This window comes from Perognathus longimembris, chromosome 24 (genome assembly GCF_023159225.1).
Source record: "Perognathus longimembris pacificus isolate PPM17 chromosome 24, ASM2315922v1, whole genome shotgun sequence".
NCBI classification, from domain to species: Eukaryota; Metazoa; Chordata; class Mammalia; order Rodentia; family Heteromyidae; genus Perognathus; species Perognathus longimembris.
The window spans coordinates 6104648-6128155 of record NC_063184.1 but is presented as its reverse complement, the minus strand read 5'-3'; the positions used below and the strand labels follow the sequence as shown (position 1 = coordinate 6128155).

The 23508-nt window shown below is 38.5% G+C and overlaps 2 pseudogenes; both read right to left on the bottom strand.

Annotated features, from left to right (window-relative positions):
* LOC125341342 overlaps positions 1 to 7818 on the bottom strand; it is a 33696-nt pseudogene extending 25878 nt beyond the window's left edge.
* A 662-nt stretch (positions 7819 to 8480) lies between these two features.
* Positions 8481 to 20022, bottom strand: LOC125341341 (annotated as a pseudogene).
* Positions 20023 to 23508: the final 3486 nt, after the last annotated feature.

Sequence of the window (23508 nt, the reverse complement as noted above, 5' to 3'; positions counted from 1 at the left end):
GTAAAGCCACCAGCACAACAATGTTCATTGCAGTGCAATTTGTCATAGCAAGAATCTGGGACCAACTCAGATGCCCCTCCGTAGACGAATGGATCAGGAAAATGTGGTACATATACACAATGGAATTTTATGCCTCTAACAGAAAGAATGACATTGCCCCATTTGTAAGGAAATGGAAGGACTTGGAAAAAATTATACTAAGTGAAGTGAGCCAGACCCAAAGAAACATGGAATCTATGGTCTCCCTTACTGGGAATAATTAGCACAAGTTTAGGCAAGTCACAGCAGAGGATCACAAGTTCCCAATAGCTATACCCTTATGATCACATAAGATGATGCTTAGTGAAATGAACTCCATTTTATGGAAATGATTGTTATATCACAGTTGTAAATACTTTCAACATCCCGTGTGTATCTGTAGCTTCTACTATTGATACTGTTCTTGTATCACCTTCTTGTGATTGTATCTACACTATCATTGTAATCTTATCTGAGTATATAGGAAACCATGTATGCTGGTATTAGAACTAGGAAATTGAAAGGGAATACCAAAATTGAGAGACACAGGCTAAAAAAAGAGAAACAACTACGAAAGCAATACTTGCAAAACTGTTTGGTGTAAGTGAACTGAACACCTCAGGGGGGGAAAGGGTAAGGGGGATGGGGGTATGAGGGACTAGGTAACAAACAGTACAAGAAATGTATCCAATGCCTAACGTATGAAAATATAACCTTTCTGTACATCAGTTTTATAATAAAAACTTCTGGCTTTTTCTATATATATGGTGCTGAGGATTTGAACCCAGGGCTTCATTTTTACAAGGTGAGCACTTTACTACTAGGCCATATTCCCAGCCCCAAGAATTGCAGTTGTTAATCCCTCAAGAAGGAGTGCATCCTGTTGTCTTTCTTTGAAGTGAAGATGGCACTTCTGTATTTCTAAATACCATATTTCTGAGTTGCCTTCACAGGCCTCAGTTTCCTTAAGTTGTCCTGCTTCATTTCTCCTATAATGACTTTGTTCCCTTAATCTTAAGGGAAGTACATGGACAAGCAGTAAGCTTCAGTCTTTGAATCCATGGCAGCCAATTGCCATGCCTCGTTTTCTCTAGGCTATCTTGCCTCATAGCTGCATATATAGAAATTCTTATCTTCCCAACTTTCCTAGTTCTACTTTCACCCATGTATGTGATTATTTTGAATGCACTTGCTTGCCACATCACCCTACATTCCTTGTTCCCATCCTCTTAATCATTAGCTACATCAGATAAGACATGATTGGCATCCTGGTATTCATTTTGTTAAAGTGTATGTTAATTGTTCAGAGAGGATTCACCAACTGAAAGTCGCTTAAGTCAGTTTGAGTGTGATTCTATGCATGTGAGATGGATGTTCTCTATGTCGTGTTTCATGTTTGATTTTAAAATCTAACTTCCACATATAAAAGGAAAATAGGCTTCCTTTGTCTTTCTGAGCCTGTCTTCATTTATCATGATTTCATTGCATTGTAAAGAAATTTTCCACTTACAGAGACCCATCTAGAAAATTACTAATCAGGACTATGGCTCAAGGTAAAGCCTGAAATTTTAGCGAACTTTAAGAAAATCCAAGGGCATGGTATCTATAGCAGGTCTGATGTACGGAAAACAAATTGTTGAAGCAGGAACATCAATGATCAAAAATATAGAGGAATGTATGAAACTGGTAAGAATGATGATATCAAGATGAGAATGATAAAGTGCTGAGTATACCACACAAATACTTCTTACAAACAGATAATTAAAATATCAAAATAACTTATTACCTAGTACTCAAAAAAGAACAATGTAAAATTGACTCTTCAACATTTGATATTGTGGAAGCAAGAAAAGAACAAATATATGAGTGAAAATGAAAATCAATACAAACTTAAAAGGAGCAGCTGATATCTCTCATTGTAGTTGATAAGCAGAATTTCTCAATAGTGTAGTTGCACAGAGCCAATCTTATATATATATATATATATATATATATATATATATATATATATATATATATATATATTTTCTGTGTTTTTCTGCTTATGGGTATGTGCATGTACGTATGGATATGTCTGTATAAATATGCAAGCATATATACATCTTATATGTGTATACATAAACATGTATACCAGTATGTGTGCTTCTATGTACAAACATATATGTGTACATGATAGAATATATTAGACATTGCCAGAAACCACACAGACACACAGGTACAGAAGAACAAAGGAAAAGTTTATTGGTGGCAAAGGAGACTGGGAAGACCCATTCTTGCCAGGAGAAGTGAGAAGAAGTACAGTCTGTTGTCTAGTGTGCCATATGTAACCTAGGAGGTCTTGAAGGTGGGGAACTCAGTATGGACTTGCAGACCAGGGGCTTCATCATGTTGGCCTATGATTTATGGCTGTTTCCCAAATGGTAGATATGGGGTCCTGCAGCTGCCCAGGCTGAAGGTCACTCTAAGGGGATCTTGTTATCTTACATGGTTGTAATTACCCTAAAGGAGTGCCATCTCAAGGAAGAGAAGGTGGAGGCTAATTATTTACTGCCCTTACTAGGTGAGCCTAGTGTTAGGAAGGGAGCATGCCAAAGCTATGGGAGAGGAGGCTGTTAGGCATACATTCCCCACTCTTTTGTTTTGTAATTGAAGGGGAGTACCTGGTCAGGATTAGGGGTGAAAGTAGTCTCTTCTGGATCTGCTTACTGCTGACAAAGGGGCCACTTAGGACTTCAAATGTAACGTCAACAATAGAGTTTGCTTACCTTTGTCTTAAATGGACATACATACATAGCTTTTGAGCTATTGTGATCCACTGAGAGGTCTATTTTTGACCTTTATATGCTGTGTAGTTGTTTGGTTTTAGTTACATAATGTAGGGTCGCTGATCCAAACCTGTGGGAAATACCATTTGACAAGAAGTTTTTTGGTTTCACAGACCTGGTTTCTACTGTCTCCCCCCTCCCCCCACATTAACAGTCATATATCAAGGAGATCATGCCCCTTTGTTTTCTGTGTCTAGGCTTGTCTCGCTCAACATTATTTGTTCAAGTTCTGACAATTTCCCTGCGAATACCAATATTTCACCCTTTCTAATCGCAATGTAGTATTCCATTATGTATAGGTACCATATTTTTTGGATCCATTCATTTGTGGAGGGCATCTGGGTTGTTTCCATATTTTGACTATTGTGAATTGTGCAGTGATAAACATGGAAGTGAAGATGTCTTTTTGATATCTTGAGGCCTGTTGTTCAGGATAGATGCCTAGGAGTGATATGGCTGTGTCATAGGGTATGTCTATGTTGAGCTTTTTGAGGAACCTCCATACTGTTTCCAAAGTGGTTGTACTGATTTGCACTCCCACCAACAATGGAGAAGGGTTTCCTCTTTTCCTGCACCTCTCCAGCATTTGTTGTTGCCTGAGTTCAGAGTATAGGCCATTCTAACTGGAATGAGGTGGTATCTCAGGGTTGTTTTTTATTTGCATTTTCTTATTTCCAGGGATGTTTAACATTTCCTCATATGTTTCTTTGCCATTTTTATCTCTTCTCTTGTGAAGTCTCTCTTTAGCTCCTTTGCCCATTTCCTAATTGGGTTATTGGGCTTGGAGGGGCTTAGTTTTTTGAGTTCTCTGTAGATGACAGATATTAGGCCTTTGTCTGTTGCTGTGCTGATAAAGATCCTTACCCATATGGTTGGCTGTCTTTCGATTTTGGTGGCTATGTCTTTAGCTGTGCAGAAACTTTTATTTTGTAGTAGTCCCATTTGTCGAGTCTTTCCTCTATTTGTTGTGCCCTGGACTCTATTCAGGAAGTTCTTTCCTGTGGCTATAAGTTCTAGTGTCTTTCCTACTCTGTCCTTCAGTAGTTTCAAGGATTCAGGTCTGATATGAGGTCCTTGATCCATTTTGAGTTGATCTTGGTGCATGGTAATAGGCTAGGGTCTTCTTTGAGTTTTCTGCATATGGCTGCCCAGTTTTTCCAGCACCAGTAGTTGAAGAGGTTATGTTTTTTCCATTGTATGTCTTTAGATCCTTTGTCGAATATCAGCTGACTGTAAGAGAGAGATTTTATTTCTGGGTCTTAAATTCTATTCCATTGGTCTTCAGGTCTGTTTTTATACCAATACCAGGCTGTTTTTGTTATGATGGCTCTATAATAGAGCTTGAAGTCTGGTATTGTGATACCTCCTGCACTACTTTTTTTTGCCTATAATTGCTTTGGCTATTCTAGGTCTTTGCTGTTCCATATGAATTTATGGATTGCTTTCTCTATTTCAGTGAAGAATGTAGCTGGGATCTTGATGAGGATTGCATTGAATTTGTATAACAATTTGGGCAATATGGCCATTTTCACTATATTGATTCTGCCTACCCATGAGCATGGGAGGTCTTTCCATTTCCTTGTAACTTCTTTGATTTCCCTTTTTCAGATTTTTATAGTTCTCATTAAATAGGTCCTTCACGTCTTTAGTTAGGTTGATCCCTAGGTAATTTATTCTTTTTTTAGCTATTGTAAATGGTATTATTTCCATAATTTCCTTTTCTGCTTGTACATTGCTGGTGTACAGTAAAGCTGATGACTTTTGTGGATTGATTTTTTTTATCCTGCTACTTTTCCAAAATGGTTTATTAGGTGTAGGAATTTGGGGGACTGAGCTTTTTGGGTCCTTCAGATATAAGATCATGTCATCTGCGAATAGGGATAGTTTGATTTCTTCTTTGCCGATGTGGATCCATTTGATGTCCTCCTCTTGCCTTATTGCTATGGCTAGGGATTCCAGCACTATGTGAAAAGAAGTGTGGAGAGTGGGCATCCTTATCTTGTTCCTGAGTTTATGGGGAATGAATTTAGTTTCTCTCCATTTAATATGATATTAGCAGTTGGTCTGTTTTATATGGCTTTTATTGTTTTCAGGAATGTTCCATGTACTCCTGTTCTTTCCAGAGCTTTTAACAAGAATGGATGTTGTATTTTGTCCAAGGCTTTTTGGGCACCTACTGAGATAACAATGTGATTCTTGATTTTAGTTCTGTTTATGTGGTAAATTACATTAACAGATTTGCGGATGTTGAACCATCCTTGTGACATTGGGATGAAGCCTACTTGTCATGATGTATATAATTTTCTTGATTAGTTTCTGGATTTTGTTAGCTAATATTTTATTGAGGAGCTTTGCGTCTGTGTTCATTAGTGATATTGGTCTGTAGTTCTCTCTCTTTTTTTTTTTTTTTTGTCTTTGCCTGGTTAGGGGATGAGTATATATTAGCTTCATAGAATGAGTTTGGGATTTCTCCCTCTGTTTCTATTTAGCAGCAGATTTTGAGGAGTATTGGTATTAGCTCCTCACTAAAGGTTTTATAGAATTCATTGGTGAATCCATCTTGGCTGGACTTTTCTTTGTTGGGAGGTTCTTGATTACCCCCTGTATCTCGCTGTAAGTTATTGGTTTATTTAGTTGATTTATTTCTTCTTGATTCAGTTTGGGCAGTTTATGTTTCTCTAAGAATTGATCTATTTCTGTAAAATTATTGTTTTTTAGTGAGTAGAGGTTCTGGAAATAGTTCCTTATGATTGTTTGAATATCGTGTGTATTTGTTGTAATTTTTCTGGTGGAGTCTCTGATTTTTACGGATATGAGTCTCTTCTCTTTTTCTTTATTTTTGTAAGTCTTGCGAGGGGTCTGTTAATTTTATTTATTTTCTCAAAGAACCAGATTTTAGTTTTATTTATTTTTTGAATGGTCTTTCTGTTTTCAATCAGACTTATCACTTCTTTAATCTTTGTGGTCTCTCTCCTCCTAGTCATTTTAGATTCTATATTTCTTGTTTCTCCAGATGTTTTTGTTTCATTGTGAGGTTATTCACTTTCTCTGCTTCCATTCTTTTAATGTGAGTGCTGAGGGCACTGATCTTGCCCCTCAGTACTGCCTTAGCTGTATTCCATAGGTTTCTTTGTGATGTATTTTTCATTGTCGTTGTGGCTTAGGAATCCTTAATTTCATCCTTAATTTGGTCTGTGAACAAAGTGTTAGATAACAGTGAGGGGTTTAGCGTCCAAGTATTTGTTTAGCCTCTGTGGTATTATGAGGAATATAAATAGGTACAGGATGTCATTTGGAATTAATTAAGAAATGCAGAGGGAAATTGATCTTATGGTTTTCAAACATGAACTATTATCAGGTTGGGGTTATTTGTAGCTAAAATATTTTTAGATGGCTGAGGATAATGGCCTAGTGGTAGAGTGCTTGCCTTGTATACATAAAACATTGGCTTCAATTCCTTAGCACCACATACATAAAAGCAGCCAGAGGTGTCGCTGAGGCTCAACTGGTAGAGAGATAGCCTTGAGCAAAAAGAAGCAATGGACAGTGCACAGACTCTGAGTTCAAGCCCCAGGACTAGCAAAGAAAAACAAAAAACTTTTTAGAAACATGGAATATATCTTGTTCCTGAAGAGCACATGAACACGTGTAGATAATCTCACAGGTATTTAAAAAAGTATAGTTTCTTGAGTTTTGGAAAAACCCTGAACTACATACAGTAAGAAACAGCTCTACAAAGTGACTTTCTTCTTGGTGTTTGCATTCCAACCCAGAAGGCCTTACCTGTTCAGGGGAAGGCATGACCCCTTTCCTATTTCCCATTGTTTGGACTTATGTTTGATGAAGAAGCATGTCATGGAGAGCCTGGGCCACAGCATACATACCACTGTATATATTATAACTGTCTCCAGACATCATCATGTCAAAAATGTGCCCAGGTAACCAATCCAAGGAGGCATCATGAAGACACTTTTCCCACATTATACAATCAGACTCAGAAACTGAGCAACTGAAAGAGAGAAACCACAGCCTAACAAGGAAAAAGTCTTCTGGGTATTTCGAATAGTTAATTGCCTTGACAAATCTTGTGAATCCAGAAATATCTGGGTGATGGTGTGTAAAAATGAGAGGTACATGGAATGAACCCAGCATGAAATATCCCTTTCCCATAGATAAATCCCACTCTGAGTACATGATTAAAATTTTGCTTTTTATTAAAAATTGCTCTACAAATGTCATTAAATATAGTGGGAATTCATTTTCAGCATATATGATGACAACATTTGCTGAAGATTTATTAATCTTGTTATAATATGCCATGAATTTCAAACTATCTGAGATAGACTGGTTTGGGAATGTGAGCTCAAAGGCTACAGAAACTTTGTTCTTGGCCATTTCTTCTTTCTATGCAGGAAGAATCCATAAACCATTCTCATCTTGTAAGGTTATCAGTCCCACCCAATTCCAGCTGAAGTAAAGCAGTAATAAGACCATGCACTGGCTATTGATGTATCTTTGGGGCCATCTGATAGAGACCAGGAAACTTGTTATTGTCACTTAGGGCATACTCATATGGCCCAGAGGTTAGCTAAAGGGAACAAAGACTGGATGCTGCATCAATGAGAAGATTTTCATCGATAATAATCCCAGTCACAATGTATGTTATGTCACCATGTGAATAAAGCAGAAGACATGATTTTTTTTTACTTTTTGAAAAATTTAATTTTTAAAATTATTGCACAACATATCAACTGGCACAACACCTCTTGATTTTTGTCAGTGTTTCCCACAACTCTTCTTATCTATATCCATCCCACATATCCCCTGACTTCAGTACTTTCATTTTCACATATGTAATGGAATACCATGTTGTATTTGCCCAGCAATCTAGTTCTTCTTCATGTGCCCCTTTCCACATCCCCATGATACTTACCAACATCCCAGAGACGATGTACTTCAGTTTTCTGGTGTTCATTTTTTGTACTGTCTATTTTTCAGATAGGTTGCACCATTAAATTCTACCCTAAGATGTACAATCATTTAGTAAGAGTGATTATGTGTATATGTTAGTGGATATGTGTGTTTTCCATGTATTTTTAATATATCATTTTCGTATTTTATACCTAATGTTGCATGTGAGAGAATATATTGCTCCTTTCTCTTTCTGAGCCTGACTTCTTTCATTCAATGAATCTTAGGCATGTGTGTGTGTGTGTGTGTGTGTGTGTGTGTGTGTATGTGTGTGTGTGTGAGAGAGAGACTACAGTGGTCAGGGACTCAGACTCACATGCACTTCATGGCATTTTGCCTCAAAGCTAGCACTCTACCACTTGAACTACACAGTACAGCCTGTTTTTTCCTGGTTAATTAGAAATATATTTCCTGAGTCACTAGGATTACAAATGAGAACCTCTAGCACACAGCTCAACATATCTTGACACTTAAAACTCATTTTCCATTTCCTGATTTTACAAAGAAAATTAATGAAAAGGCTTAAACATCCCCCATATCAATTTGTTGGATCTACATTTTTCTATCCCCTTTTCCAAACCCATGTGACTATAGATATCCCCTTATCTTTGAATACTTGTTCTTTGATATAAGAATTGACAGGTGCATACATATAGCCTCTTCCTATCACTCTTGCCCAGCACCTGAAATGGCAGCCAATTTGACATTCTTAATATCCCCCTCCCCATCCACTCTCACCTGTGGAAACATGTAAAGGTCCAGCAGTGTATCAGTCTGGGCAGATATTTTTCCTAAAGTTCCTGTCAGTAATGCTATAGGCTTGTTGTCTCTCATAAAGTTGTAGTTTGGAAGCTTGTACTTCCCAAAGAGGAAAATGAAGGGATTTGTAAATGATGTATATCTTCCATATCGAACATCATAAATATCAAATCCTAGACTCAAGTTATGTAAATGATCAGGGTTTTTGTTGATCTTTTCAACAGAAAAAGCCAAGGCCATAACAAACAGGTAGTTCTTGAAGATAAACCTGCATAATAAACATAGAAATTTTGGAGGAATATTTCCAGCATATGACTTTTCTGGATTGACTGCTTTCTTCTCTGCCCATGAATATTTTTAAAAATTACCTCAAATGGGATGGAATAAACACATAGTGTCTTGTGCTTGTATATATGATTAGGTAAGGACATAAAGTGAATTTGTCATGACTCACATTGAGAAATTTCATTAACTTCAGAGAGAATTTGCTTCATCTCAATGACCACATACATAGACCATGGTAAAATTTTTCCACTAAACATGGAGTACTTTTACATGAGACACCAAACGTTTTGTGGCATTCACCTTGGGTAACTATCTGCACCTATGTGAGAAACCATACATTTCAAGTATCCCAGTTAATTTTATGTAATTATATCTCAGATCCAGTTAACTAACAAATCTTCAATTTAAGGGCATTTTTCAGAATCAAATCATCATTTAATGAAGATTCTATAGCAAACTCTGCTCATAAACCCAAGAAAATGAACAGCTCTTCTTGCAATATCAACCAGAACAAAAGCTTAAATATCAGGTGAGTGAACCTTATTCTTACTAAGGTAATGAAACCAAAGGCAGTCATCTCATCAGAAGGCGCTCATTATGGAGTGAAAACCCTCCAAATCGGGGGATGAAATTCAACTTCCAAGGCCACCGTGGGAAATTTAACCAATCACAACACTTTTCCTCGCATCTAGATTGAGATACTGGAAAGAACATAGAGGAATAAAAGGGATGGAAGTATTTTTTCTTTTTCCTTTGTCTTCTGCACAATGGCATGTGTATGTGTGGTCAGCTTCTAAAGAAATTAATATATTGAAATCAACATAAATTGCTCAAAGAAGGAAACATCAGAGGCAACATAGAAATACAAGTGATTCAGGCTGGGAATATGGCCTAGTGGCAAGAGTGCTTGCCTTGTATACATGAAGCCCCTGGGTTCGATTCCTTAGCACCACATATATAGAAAATGGCCAGAAGTGGCGCTGTGGCTCAAGTGGCAGAGTGCTAGCCTTGAGCAAAAAAAAAAAAGAAAAGAAAAAGAAGCCAGGGACAAGGCTCAGGCCCTGAGTTCAAGGCCCAGGACTGGCAAAATAATAAAAAAAAAAGAAATACAAGTGATTCAAAATCGATGGCAAGAATCCCTAGAAATACAAAAAGAAAAAGGAAATTAAAGAAGCTTAATTCTCATGGAAAATAACCAGGCCTGATAGACAAGGAAGGCCTGAGAAGATAGTTCTAAAAATGCCTTAAAGACACTGTGATGTATATGTTTTTGAAAAGGAAGAAATAACCATTTATCAGTGTGACCCTATGCACCAGAGCAAAATGACATGCATGTGCAGATATCTGAACTGCAGTAACAATGACACATTGCTGATTTTGAAACAGCAACTCTGTGTCTATAGTAATTGAGCAGAGCAGAGAGAGAGAGAGAGAGAGAGAGAGAGAGAGAGAGAGACAGACAGACAGACAGACAGACAGACAGAAACAGACACAGAGACAGAATATGTGTCCTAGGCCATGGAATTAGAGCCTGGACAGCATCCTTGAGCTTTTTTGCTCAAGCCTATCACTCTGCTACATGAGCCACACCTCCACTTCCAGCTATGAATGATTAAATGGAGATAATTGTCTCAGGAATTTTCATGACTGTACTGTCTTCAAATCTTGATCTTCAGATATGAGCCTCCTGAGTAGTAAGTATTCCCTCATGAGCCAGCAGTCTACAATAAGAAATTTTTCATGTCCTAAAAATATAATTGCTACCAAAGACACGTTCTTAGACCACGGCATGTGGTGATGGAAATGTATCTGCCGCCTTTTAGTTCAGAACTTGTGACACTTACTCAGGTTGTTTCTAGATATATCATTTTATCCTCTGCAGTGACATCTGGGGTAGAGAAGATACTAGAGTAAAGTGAAGTGCTTACAACCTTGGAAAGACAAGCTACAAGGAAGGGAACCTGGTTCCTTTCTATTAGTGGGTAGAAATTTACTCAACAGTAGATAGAAGATAAAATAATGGAACCAACCTGTTTGTGGTGCAATAAGAGTGGTTGCTAGGGTAAACAGGAAGAAAACACTCATCTCTGCACCCAGAGCTCCTTCATTCATTGCCTATCCTGAGAATAGAACAGTAAATGAAAAAAAAATGGATGAGTCACTTACTGCCTGTTCTCCTCATACCCTGAACCATCACTGTTACTGCTGTCTGTTCCCAAAGTGTAGAGGGGAAAAACCCAGCAAGTATTGCATCTCCATCCATATGTGCTTGTGGCTTCATGGTAGACAAGCAGCTAGGGCCAGCGAAAGACCTGACAAAGAGGGGAAACTGGAGAAGAAGGAATGTGAAAATCAAGAGGCACATCCCTGAAGCTTCTGCCAAGCTGAAATCTGAGCTGGAAGTGAGGCCTACTATTTCAGGTACACACACACACACACACACACACACACACACACACAGAGACATTCACGTATATACGTATTCATGTATCTTCACACACATGTATATATATATTCATGTATCTTCACATATGTGAATATGTGCCTTTTTATTCACAGAGATGTTTACTGTAGCCCACCTTCCAAAGAAACCTCTTGTAAGTCTCCAGGAAGAATGTGTAAAACCCTTCCCTGGGGCTCTGCACCTGAGGTCTTGCATTCAGGAGGAAAAGGTAAGCTGGAAAACATGTTTGTAGATTTCCTTCTTCATCCCAGGTGCTGTGATTTCCTGCAAGACCACAGATAGTGAGGCCCTAGAGATATAAATAACTTGGATAGATTTGGTCCAATACATGTGTCAAGAATCTATGTGCATGAAGGCCATTTGGGGTGATGCAACTGAATTACACCAGAGAATTTCAAGTCAAAATGGCTAGAAAAAAGTATGCCAGTGGATGATCAACCCAAGTTGTTAGGGCATCACACACAGTGGGTCAAATTATACACTCAATATCCAGAATAGAAACAGAACATTGCTAGTAGATTCAGGCAGGTTTCCACAAAATTTCCATGTGCACAGGCCTCCACAAATGCAACTGCTTAAGTACTCACTGAGAAGTGATATTGCTGAAATAAGCAGCATCTTATTGAGATATCTGCATATAATTTCTGTATTAATATATTTTGACAACTTCTAAGACCGAATGCATTCTGATCTTTCATCTTGTCATAGGTAAATTTTACTAAACACATTAACATAGATAAAGGTATTATTTTTCATGATGCACTGGTCTGAGAACATATGGGAGTAGAGGAAATCCTTCACTATGTCAATCATTACTATCAAAACCCAACTGTAAGTTTTGTACTAGTGAAAAGATATTAGACTCAAATTCCATGCAGAAACCACAATGGTGCTGGAGACTTCAGGGCAGTGAACACTCTGCACAAACTTGCTGTAGTGGAAGCCCATGTACATGATGGTTTAAAAAAAGATACATATGTACTTTAAAATAATATGAGAAAAATATTTCTGGTTTTGTTGGTGTTGTTGTTGTTTTGTCAGTCCCGGGGCTTGAACTCAGGGCCTGAGCACTGTCACTGGCTTCTTTTTGCTCAAGGCTAGCACTCTACCACTTGACCCATAACACCACTTCTGGCTTTTTCTATATATGTGGTGCTGAGGAATCGAACCCAAGGCTTCACATATGCGAGGCAAGCACTTTACCACTAGGCCATATTCCCAGCCCCTAATAGGAGAAAAAAGTTTGAAATGAAGTTTCCATTGGCCTTTTGTACTTCTATGCTCATAACTTTATATAGGATTTTATTACTTAATTTTTCAATTCTAGGTAGCATATGTTAGCTCTGCAGAGGGTTATTGGTTCACATACTGAATCGGTTTATACTTTCTTAAGGAACCTACAAACATTTTTATGGTAGTTTCAGGCAATGACATTCCCAAGAATTGTGTGTAAGTATTCCCTTTCCCTTCATTCTTGCCAGCGTTTGTTATTTGTGTTCTTGCTGATAGATACTGTTACAGGAGTGTGATAAAATTCAGTATCGTTTGGCTTTGCATTTCTTTTATGCAAAGGACATTCGAAGTCTGTTTCTTCATTATCTTTTAAATTTCTGTACTTGAGAAGTATCTTTAGCCTTAACAAGATGATGTTGCTCTTGGAGGCAAAAACCCATTGGCTTGGCACTAGAAACCATGATAGAGAAGACCTCCAGAAGTATTCTTGACCTTTCCCTTGCTGCTGTGGAAGGTAGGCAGAAAGTTGACCCAGATGGTGCAGAACACCAGCATGATGAATATCAGTAATTTAGCTTCACTGAACATGTCAGGAAGGTTTGAGGCCAGAAAAGCCACCGAGAAACTGGCCATGTCAGACAGCCAAGTTATCCCAGGACTCAGTAGATGGCAATGAGCAAACCCTTGTTACATTGGATGATGATGTTCATCTGCATTAATGAAGGAAGGAGAGTTTCCCAGCCATAATCTAAAGAGAGACTTCTTTGCCTAGAACTGGGTACAGATGGGTGTGATGAATTTTGGGGGCCTTTGATGCCAAAAACAGACACCTCATCCTGCTCCCTAAAGAAATGGCATCGAAGACCAGAACCATAGTCATAGTTTTGGCCACAGTGAACAAAATTTCACATGGGGTTTGTTGTAGGATATGAGTGACTGTGTTCTGATAGCCAATAAAGAGCAAGAAACATTTAAAACAGATAAAATAGGAACAGAAAAACAGACTAAACAAGTAAAACAAAGAACATATGAATCATATTATGAAATATATGACCAGGATGTAGCTGACAGAACAAAACCCCATGAAAAATAGCAATGAGCATGGAGAAGCAAGGAGACCATCAAGCGAGAGCCATGCCCAAGGAATCTCCAAAAGCTAGGAAAAGTGCAGCTGTCAGGAGGCATTTGTTTTTCTTTGTACTGGCATACTGATGGCTTGGACAATTGGCACACTGGTTGATATCTGGTGAGAAGTAAAACCTACCATCCTATTTTTGTGTTCTTCTTTTTCTTCAAAGAAATTAGGAAAAATTTCAATTTGTCATAATCATAACATGTCAGCATTGACTCCCATAAAATATTTTTCATTTATTTTTTACAGCATAAGTCTCTCTGATTTCCACCCTCTTCTTTGGACACTTGTTTCAACTTATTTTTCCAGTAGTAATTATAACACATATTGCTAATGCTCTACTTTTGAGATTTTAGTGTGCTAACAACTATTTTGCATACCTTCTTTGTTGCTTATTAAGGAAATGTGAAGATCTCTGCAGCCATATTGAAAATTGTGAATACTACAGTTTATTCTTTCCTACATGTCTCTGTGAAATACTTACTTAGTCCTTGAATTCATTTCATTATATTTCTCTCTCCTAATCTCTCCTCACCTGTGAAGCAACGAGAACAGAGAAAGCACTGTAATTTTGTAGAGTAATGCTGTATACCCTCTTCATTTCTTAAACCAAATACAATGGTCAGAATACTTTGTTTGTGGAATGAAGAAACTGGAGCACTGTAAAAAATGTAACTTTTCTGATGAACACTGTCCTAAATAAAATTCTTATTTAATTTCTGGTTAGAGTTGGAACTTACCTTAATGGATAGTGTTAAAAGGTACTTCTTGGAGAAAATTTTTCCTAAAACAGCTTAGTAAATATGAATTAAATGTATAATTGAAAGCTATGGTCTGTGATAGTTCACCAAGGAATACCATCAGTTCTCACAATTAAACTGAAGTGGAGAGACAAGACATCCTTGTAATACTAATACAGCACTATCGCATTGCCTTAGTTCAATTGGGAAAAACTAGGGAGAGATGAAGAGTTTCTTCATAACTCAAAGACTTACTTGTCCTACTATCAATCTTATTATATGGGCAGGTGGAACAATCAACACAACAGACAGTCTTTCCCTCCTTCTATTTCCTAAATCCAGGACCACTACTCTCATGGCAGACAGGGTTAAGAGGGTGAGGAAGATGAGATGTGTGTCAGCAAGTATTCAGGCTTTTAGCCAACACATGAAGAATTTCAGGGAATTGAAGAAATAGATTATTAAGTATAACATTTCTATTCTAAAATACAATGGATTCATTGAATACTGTTATAGACCTATATTCTATGATTCCCAAAGACATGTATTCTATGACTTGATCTCTAGTCGACAGAGTTCTTCAGAAATATGGGATATTTATGAGGTGGAAACTAATGGTGAAAAACTAAGTCCTATTAGCCAGCCCTATAGAGCTTCCTTGAATTCAAAGATGCCTAAGCAGCAAGCCAACTAAGTATTGAATGAAATCTCCACAGGGGGAGCAAAATAAATCTGTCAGACACAGAAAGTGATTCTTCAGACACTTTGTCACAGTGCTAGAAACCTGCTAATAAAGATATAACTTATATTTTATGAAGAATTATAAATCAATATCCAGGAAAACACTTAAAATGTTTTTGTGCTGATGCTTGGGCTTGACTATGGGCTCTGGACACTATACTGACCTTTTTGTGCTCACAGATGGCACTCTACTACTTGAGCCACAGATCCACTTACATTTTTTGGTGGTTTACTGTGATAAATGTCTCAGAGACTTTTCTGTCTGGTTTGGCTTTAAACTGGCCTGTAGCCCGAGGTCTGAAGATGTCTGACTATTGAGTAGATAGAATTCTACATATTAGCCACCAGTGGTCAGCCCTATTACATTAAGTTCCTTTTCTATCCAATAGTCAGGCAGTACAATTTCTTAAGTTGGATATATAATGGGTAAAATTAAGTTGTGAGTTAGTACATAGTGTATAATTTTTTCTTTCTGTGAGTGCTAAATATAAGTCTTAAAATCAGGTCCTGGGCTTCCTATCTGAGCATTGCTGTTTGAGGCTACACTTGATCCACACCTCCTTTCCAGGGTTTTGGTGAGTAAATGAAGATAATAGCATCTCAGGCTTTCCTGTTTGGGCTTATTTCAAAACACAATAATCAACCCTCAGTCACTTGAGTTGATAGTATTTCAGAACTAAGATGTGGGCACACAAACATATTCAAATTGTAAGGGTGAATTTGTCTGCCTATATGTCCACACCATCATTCGATGTTAGAATAAAACCACATCTGTAGTTCCTCTGATCCACTTTATCATCTCTGCAGATAAAGACAGTTGAAGGACATGTAAAATATATAGTCAAAATTTCCTAATTTCATCTCAAGTTCAAGTCCTTCTGCCTGCCGGGCCAGCCGGCAGGGGAACAGAAATCCTGACTGAGGGGCGGCAGGGATACGGAAAAGGAAAAATAAGGCAAGAGAAAAAAGACAAGAGACAAAGATGGGGTACGGGAGGTCTGCAGCCGTAAGGTTGAACCTCAAGACTGCAGCAACAGTTTATTCCAACTCCCAGCTTATATGCAGTTTTGGAACCAGGGAATAGCATAGGATTGTTAAAATTCCAGAACACAAAGAGGCTTTGAAGTTTACAACATTTGATTACAGTAAACACAAGGTAACAAAGCAATTCCGGACAGTGGCTGTGGACTTTGCCTTTAGCATATCCTGGCGGTAACAGCACAGCCAGAGGTGAAAATGAACCTAGGTGCAAGTTTGACTCCCCGACATCTTGGCGACATCGGCACAGCCAGAGGTCAGGATGAGCTTAGCTGCTAGCTCGGCTCCCGACACTTCTGGACTATCCCAAATGTTCATAATGTCATAGTCTGCCTCTAACTTTCTTTTCTCATGAAAAATCACTTGATCTCCAACAGGATTCTTGAACTGGGTATTCCACAGAAAGCCTGACTCCAAAAAAACCACATCATCTTTGACTGAAGGCATCGCATAGTTAAGACAGAAAAACTGAACTGAGAAAAGCTTGTGATTGCCTTTAATTTTTGGTGCAGAATTCAAGAATAGCAGAGGGCTGGGGATATAGCCTAGTGGCAAGAGTGCCTGCCTTGGATACACGAGGCCCTAGGTTCGATTCCCCAGCACCACATATACAGAAAACGGCCAGAAGCGGCGCTGTGGCTCAAGTGGCGGAGTGCTAGCCTTGAGCGGGAAGAAGCCAGGGACAGTGCTCAGGCCCGGAGTCCAAGGCCCAGGACTGGCCAAAAAAAAAAAAAAAAAAAAAAGAATAGCAGAAACATTTAAAGAACTATCCCAGAAGCAAATCTCTGCAGGACTAAAATTAATCTTTCTGAATTCTGGTCACTTAACAAAGGAGTATAAGGCCTCTTTCCAAGAAATCCCAATTTCACAAAAGTGGTCTTGACTAAGACAATTTTTAGTTGCTTAGCTAGAAGTTTCCACAACCACTAACTTTAAAAATAACTATATTTTGCGTCGGATAAAATTTTAATATCTAAGGTAGAATAAACCAGGGTCACCAATGAAGAATATAGATAATTCTGGTTACAGGTCAGCTTTTTCTATTACTTATGAAATTCAGTGGGAAAGGTGAATTGATCACTGCCAAAAGTTTAGCTATGAGAATCTGGGGGTTATTTGTAACTAAAAGGATTTATAGACCATTAGAATATATTTATTCCTTGTTACTGGCTTGCTTTTCCTAAAGAGCACATGAACCTAAAGTACCTCAAAGACATTTGACAAGTACAATTTATTAGATTTTGAAAAAAATACTTGTAATATTTCATTTCACAGGGTAAGAGAACCCTCTAGGAAATGATTTTCTTCTTGACGTGTGCCATCCAACACAAAAGGCCTTAACTGTATAGGGGATCACACTGTCTTTTTCTATTTCCCAATGCTTATGCTTTTGTTTGATGAAGAAGCATCTCATGGAGAGCCAGGGCCATAGAATTTACAGTATTGTAACATTTTAACTCTGTCCAGACATAATCACTTTAAAAATGTATCTAGATAACCAATCCAAGAGGCATCATGAGGACAGTTCTTTCACCATACACAGACAGACACAGAATCTGACCAATTAAAAGGGAGAAACCATAGACTAACAAGGAAAAGTTTTCTGGGCATTTGTAAGGGTTCACTGCTATGACAAAATCTGAATGCTGAAAAATTCAGGTTATGATGTGAAAATATGAGAGGTATAGAGAAGGCGCCTAGCATGAAATATATCTCTTTCTCATCGCTAAATCTCACTGTGTGTTCATGACACAAACATTGCCTTTTACTAAGAATTGTTCAACACACATCATTAAATGTAGTTGGTATTCATTAGGAATGATGAAGACATTGGCCAAATGTTCATTAATCTGGTGATAAACTATTCTGATGCTGATTATCTTCGACATGATATATTTTGTGATAGATATCTCTAGACCTACATAGAATCTATTATTTTCCATATCTTATCTCAGTTCTGTAAGGGTCCAGAAACCATTGTCGTCTTGTGATATTGAAAGTCCAACACAGTTCCAGCTGGTGTGAAGCACGAAGAATTCCATGGTGAGGGATAGCAATGAGTCCCTTGGAGCCAATGGATGGAAACATGGTCACTTGGGAATTATACAGTGCTGTTCTGCATTTTTCATTTCTATGCATTAACTGTTTTAATTGTACAGTGATTTTTTATGATATTCTATATATTTACTCAATAGACTTTGGTCACATTTGGCCTTACATTTCATGTGAATAGACTTTCTTTTTTAATAAACATTATGGCCTTGTTATTTATTTTTTCCCTTTGTCAGAAAATATATTTATTATTGATAGTAAGTGAAATTCTCACTACTCACAGGTAGAGGTTGCATAAGCCAACTTTTCTCTGCATTGATAAAAATGCCTTATTTCATTGTAACCATAAAACATTATTACAATGAAAGAGATACATTTTCTCTCCTCTTTATCTTCTTACATGATGATCACAATAAGTTAAAATGAACAGCTATTAAACAATCAAAGAAGAAAAGTGAAAAAAAATCCCACAAGTCACAGCCTAGATAATTCTACTCAGTATTGCAATCTCTAGCTCTCCTCTCACCACCCCAATTAGTTTAGCCTCCCTTCCTCTCCCCTCCCAGCTTTCCTAAAGAGGAGCTCCACCAGTGGGGGAGTTTGGTGTGGAGAGAAACATTTCATGTCAATGGAAATGGATAGAAATTACAAAAAACGTGAAAAGGACATCCCTCCTCTTTTATTCATCACAAATGAAAACCCCATTTGTGTGATTCTCAGTATATCTTCTGATGGTTGGTCCCTGGTTTAGGCCTTGGCTTCTCAAAATATTGCTGATCAAAACACGATAAATTTCTGCCCAATTCATTTTCTGGGGCTTCTCTTCTCTCTTATTTGAATTATTTTATTATTAGGGAAAACATGTTCTGCCTCTGGAATTTACATGGAAGGAGATTTGCACGTTCTGAAAGTTGATTTTATCCTTCTTTATCATGGCCTGTTTGTTATGGTTGGAACACAGCATGTGTTGGCTGGCCAGAGTGGGGCAGCTGAGGGGCTGCTTGCTGTTCTGGGGCAACATTGGAGGATTTTCATGTGCACATCAGCACAAACCAGATGATACTCATACTTATACTGCTTGAACTTCGCTTCTACTTCTTCGCAGCTTTCTGACATTGCTTGGCGGTAATTGAGCTCCTCTTCTCTATTCTACCCAGCTGCTCTGTGTGGAATGCATTCTGCTTCTTTATCTTTTGGTCTTTTTCTTCCAGCTACTTAGCCAGGTGCTTTGCGTTCTGGCTCTCCTTCCCCCTTGTTATCCTTTCCAGCATAATGGCTCTGGTTCACCACTCATTGGCTGCAGCCTTCTCTCCTACAGCTGCTTGGCTTGCTATAGTTGTCTCTGACCTTCAGAATCCTTTTTGACTTGCCACAATGCCAGCTCCTCAGCTACTCTTCTTTTTAATTTTTCATCAGAAACTGATATAGCATAAATACCAGAACGCCTCCAAGACTTTGGGCGAGATGAAGTGGATTCTTTCATCAATCACATTTTCTGAAAAGCAGGATGTCCTTCACCACAGTGATGTCCTCATTCTTGTCAGCCTGGAAAGTGACCCTGAGTGCTGGCAGCCCCACTTGAGGCTCCTACTTCTGTCCCTGTGGTCTGTGCAAGGGAACAGGAGCAGCAGCTAGGGTCCCGCTCACACAACAAGGCGTGGAACTGCAGGATATGTCCTCTTCCCTGTGTATCCAAGGCCACTCCCTATGAAGTAAGGAGAATAAGCAGAGATCTTACCATTTCTTATCAACAGGAATTGTCATCATTCCAAACAGCTTGTTGTAATTCAACATATATGTTTTTAATATTATAAATTATTATTAAATAATTTATTGTTTTAAGATCACAGTTAAAGTACGTTAGCATGTTATACACATGGCATACATGTGTAGTTATTAGAAATATCAAATTATGTATAAAATTTTGAAGAAATTATATAAATATGTATATTGACTTTACCACACATACATCTAAGAAAGGAATAATTCTGTTGTACCATTAAGTGTTAATCATTTATTACATGGCATGTTTACAGCACTTGTAAAGAGAACCAAGCCAATTTCTCAAAGCACAAGTAAAAATTAATTAAAAAGTGATTCAGTCATACTGAAACTGCTAACCAACAATACCAGGTGGTCAAATGAGCTATGACTGATTTATAACATGCAAGTGAGAAAGCTCTGAATCTGATATCTGGCATCTTAGGTGTTTTTGTTCTCTGAGAGAATAATTCCTGAGAGGAAAAGTATTTCATGCAAATGAAATAAAAACACCACCACCAATACAAATGTTGCTGAGCAAACTACTGATCTCTTGATTGCAAACCCACTCTCTATAGATGAAATCCTCCAAGCTGGGTGTTATCTTGCCATGGGACATCATGAAATGTACAAATTCCATGGATGGCACAGCTAGGGAGAGCAATAACCTGTAGGGGGATCTGCATTTCCGGGGGATCTCCTGAGTATCAGGTACCAGGCGTTATAGATGAAAGCTGTCTACAGTGACTAGGCCTAAGACAATCTCACACCACCCAACTCATACAAACAGAAAATTTGAATCACTGTTAGATTATGGCCCTGACAACATAGTGACATATTGGTGTTGGCTCATATATTATGCCATGTGTCACAATGTGTGTCTCTCATTGCAGTGCCACATGGAAACAGTATATGTGAGAAATGTTGTTTTTACAGGAACTTGCTCTCCTGTTCTTTTCCTTCTCTATCTCTCTTTCTCTTTCTCTCTCTCTCTCTCTCTCTGTGTGTGTGTGTGTGTGTGTGTGTGTGTGTGTGTGTGAATATATAGTGGTACTAGTTCTTAAACTCGGCTCCTCTGTGCTGTCATTTACTTGTTTCACTCCAGGCTAGTATTTTACAATTGAACTACTATTTGACCTTCAGTTTTGCGATAGTTAATTCAACATCAGAATTATATGGACTTTCTTGTCTGCTGTGGCTTTGAACTGCAATACTCAGATATCTAGCTCATGAATATCTAGGATTTCAGACATCAGGGGACATGGCCAGACTTTACAGATGATATAACTATGACAAACAGAGTGTAGCTCTTGTTAAAAAAACAAACAAACCACAATTTCTAATCATGAAAGAAACTTTACAAAACCCAAGGTAATCCAAGTCTATGAATTTATTTGAATATTTCAATACACCTGCATCTGTGCCAGATACAAAGGCAAAACATTAGTAATAATGGAGTGTAACAACAACATCTACAAGTGGGCTTGATTTATACCAGACATTTCTCTAGAAAATACCTTGAGATTGAATACCATTAGTCATAAAGTATGGAATATTGCCATATATAACCTATACTCCCTGCTGTAACAAGTCTAAGCCCTTACCTGGTCTAAGAATATATAAATCAAAGTTGGCAATCCCCAGAGAAGGAATGCTATCACTGTGAGTCTTCCAGGTACTGGAAGTAAAACTCTTTGTCCTTGTTAATGATTCACTCTGTCATGGAGCTACTTACTGTGCATGCCATGTTTGAGGCCTATGTATACATGTGATGAAAACCTGCCAAGGTTAGGCCAAGGGAAAGACTCAACTAGGCTATTCATTTACTTCCTAACTAGTGCTAATGATATCAGCATGTATTATTAATATGTATCTCTGGATTCTAGTGTGTAATTATTAATTACATTTGTTGTCATCTTTATTTTTTTATTTTTTTATTTTTTTGGCCAGTCCTGGGCCTTGGACTCAGGGCCTGAGCACTGTCCCTGGCTTCTTCCCGCTCAAGGCTAGCACTCTGCCACTTGAGCCACAGCGCCGCTTCTGGCCGTTTTCTGTATATGTGGTGCTGGGGAATCGAACCTAGGGCCTCGTGTATCCGAGGCAGGCACTCTTGCCACTAGGCTATATCCCCAGCCCGTCATCTTTATTTTGTACTTAAAAAAACTAGTCTGTGAAAATGAATGACTGAGTTTATAAATATGTAGGATGGTTTCATTTGTTTATCTTTTGTTTTTAAAGAATCAAGCTTTCTATGAAGAGAACTCTCCTGCTAAGTCTGACATGCACATTTAATTTTTTTTTGATTCTCAGTCTGTTCATGCAAGTATAAGGCTTCCAAAGTGATTCACATTTCAGTAGTAGGTTGAGGTAATTCCAGGGCTCGAACTCAGGGCCTAAGTGGTCTTCCTGAGTTTTTTTTCCACAAAGCTAGTACTCTACCACTTGAAACACAGCTCCACTTCCAGCTTTTTACTTGTTCATTGAAGATCAATCTCACAGGCTTTCATGCCTGGGCTGGCTATGAACTGCGATCCTCAGATCTCAGTCTCCTGAGTGGCTGGGTTGTGTTTGGACCCAGAAATTCACATTTCAGTAGGTTGGAAACAGGTTGGCTGGGGTCCTGTATACAGAGGTCTATGCAGATGAGTGTGCACCCTTGCACAGTTCAGCAGTCACAACCCCGAAACACTGCTTCCTGCTTCTCATGTTACTCAATTCCTCTTTGATACGGATGGCTTATTTTGGTGTTTGCCCAACTTTCAGTGTTATTACATTTTTCAAAGAAGTGAGATACTTCTGCTTTTCTCCCCTTTTGGTCTTTCCTGCGGTTGGCATGCTTCTTGGAAGTGTTTTGTCTAGATCTACATAAATCTATAAATACTTGGAAAGGGGAGTTTCTTAAGATTGAATCCTATGGTGTCATGTAAAATGCATCCTTAGCAAGTCTTTTGGGGCTTCTGTTTTCTGCTTTCCTTATATGTGTCTACTCTTGAACTTTTCTAGTCTATTTCCTTTCTGTTCCTATCTCTGTCAGTCCTTGGGCTTGAATTGTTGTTGTATTCTGGGGAGTGAGAAAATTCACTGAGCACTGTTAAAAGTGAAAAATGAGTTTTATTACTCAGTTTGCAACTGCCCTGCCCTGAGCTACCTCAGAGCTAGGAGAAGTTGCAGCCTCCAGGGGGCAAGTTTCTTTCCTTCCTTCCTTTCCACAGGCTTCTCCTATCCACAGGCCTTTTGTTCTACACAGGCCTCTGTTCTGCACAAGCCGCTTCCCTCTCCAAGGGATTCCATTTTCCATGTGGCTCTCTGCGGGCCTCTGCTCTCCTCAGGCTTCTGCTCTCCTCAGGCCTCTGCTCTTCACGGGCCTCCACTCCTTCAACAAGCACCAGGCTCCAGACTCCTCATAAGCCTTAGGCCTCAGGCTTCAGACTTTCCTACAGGCCTCAGGCTCTGCTCCTCCAACCAGCTGGGCTTGGCTCCATGCCTCCA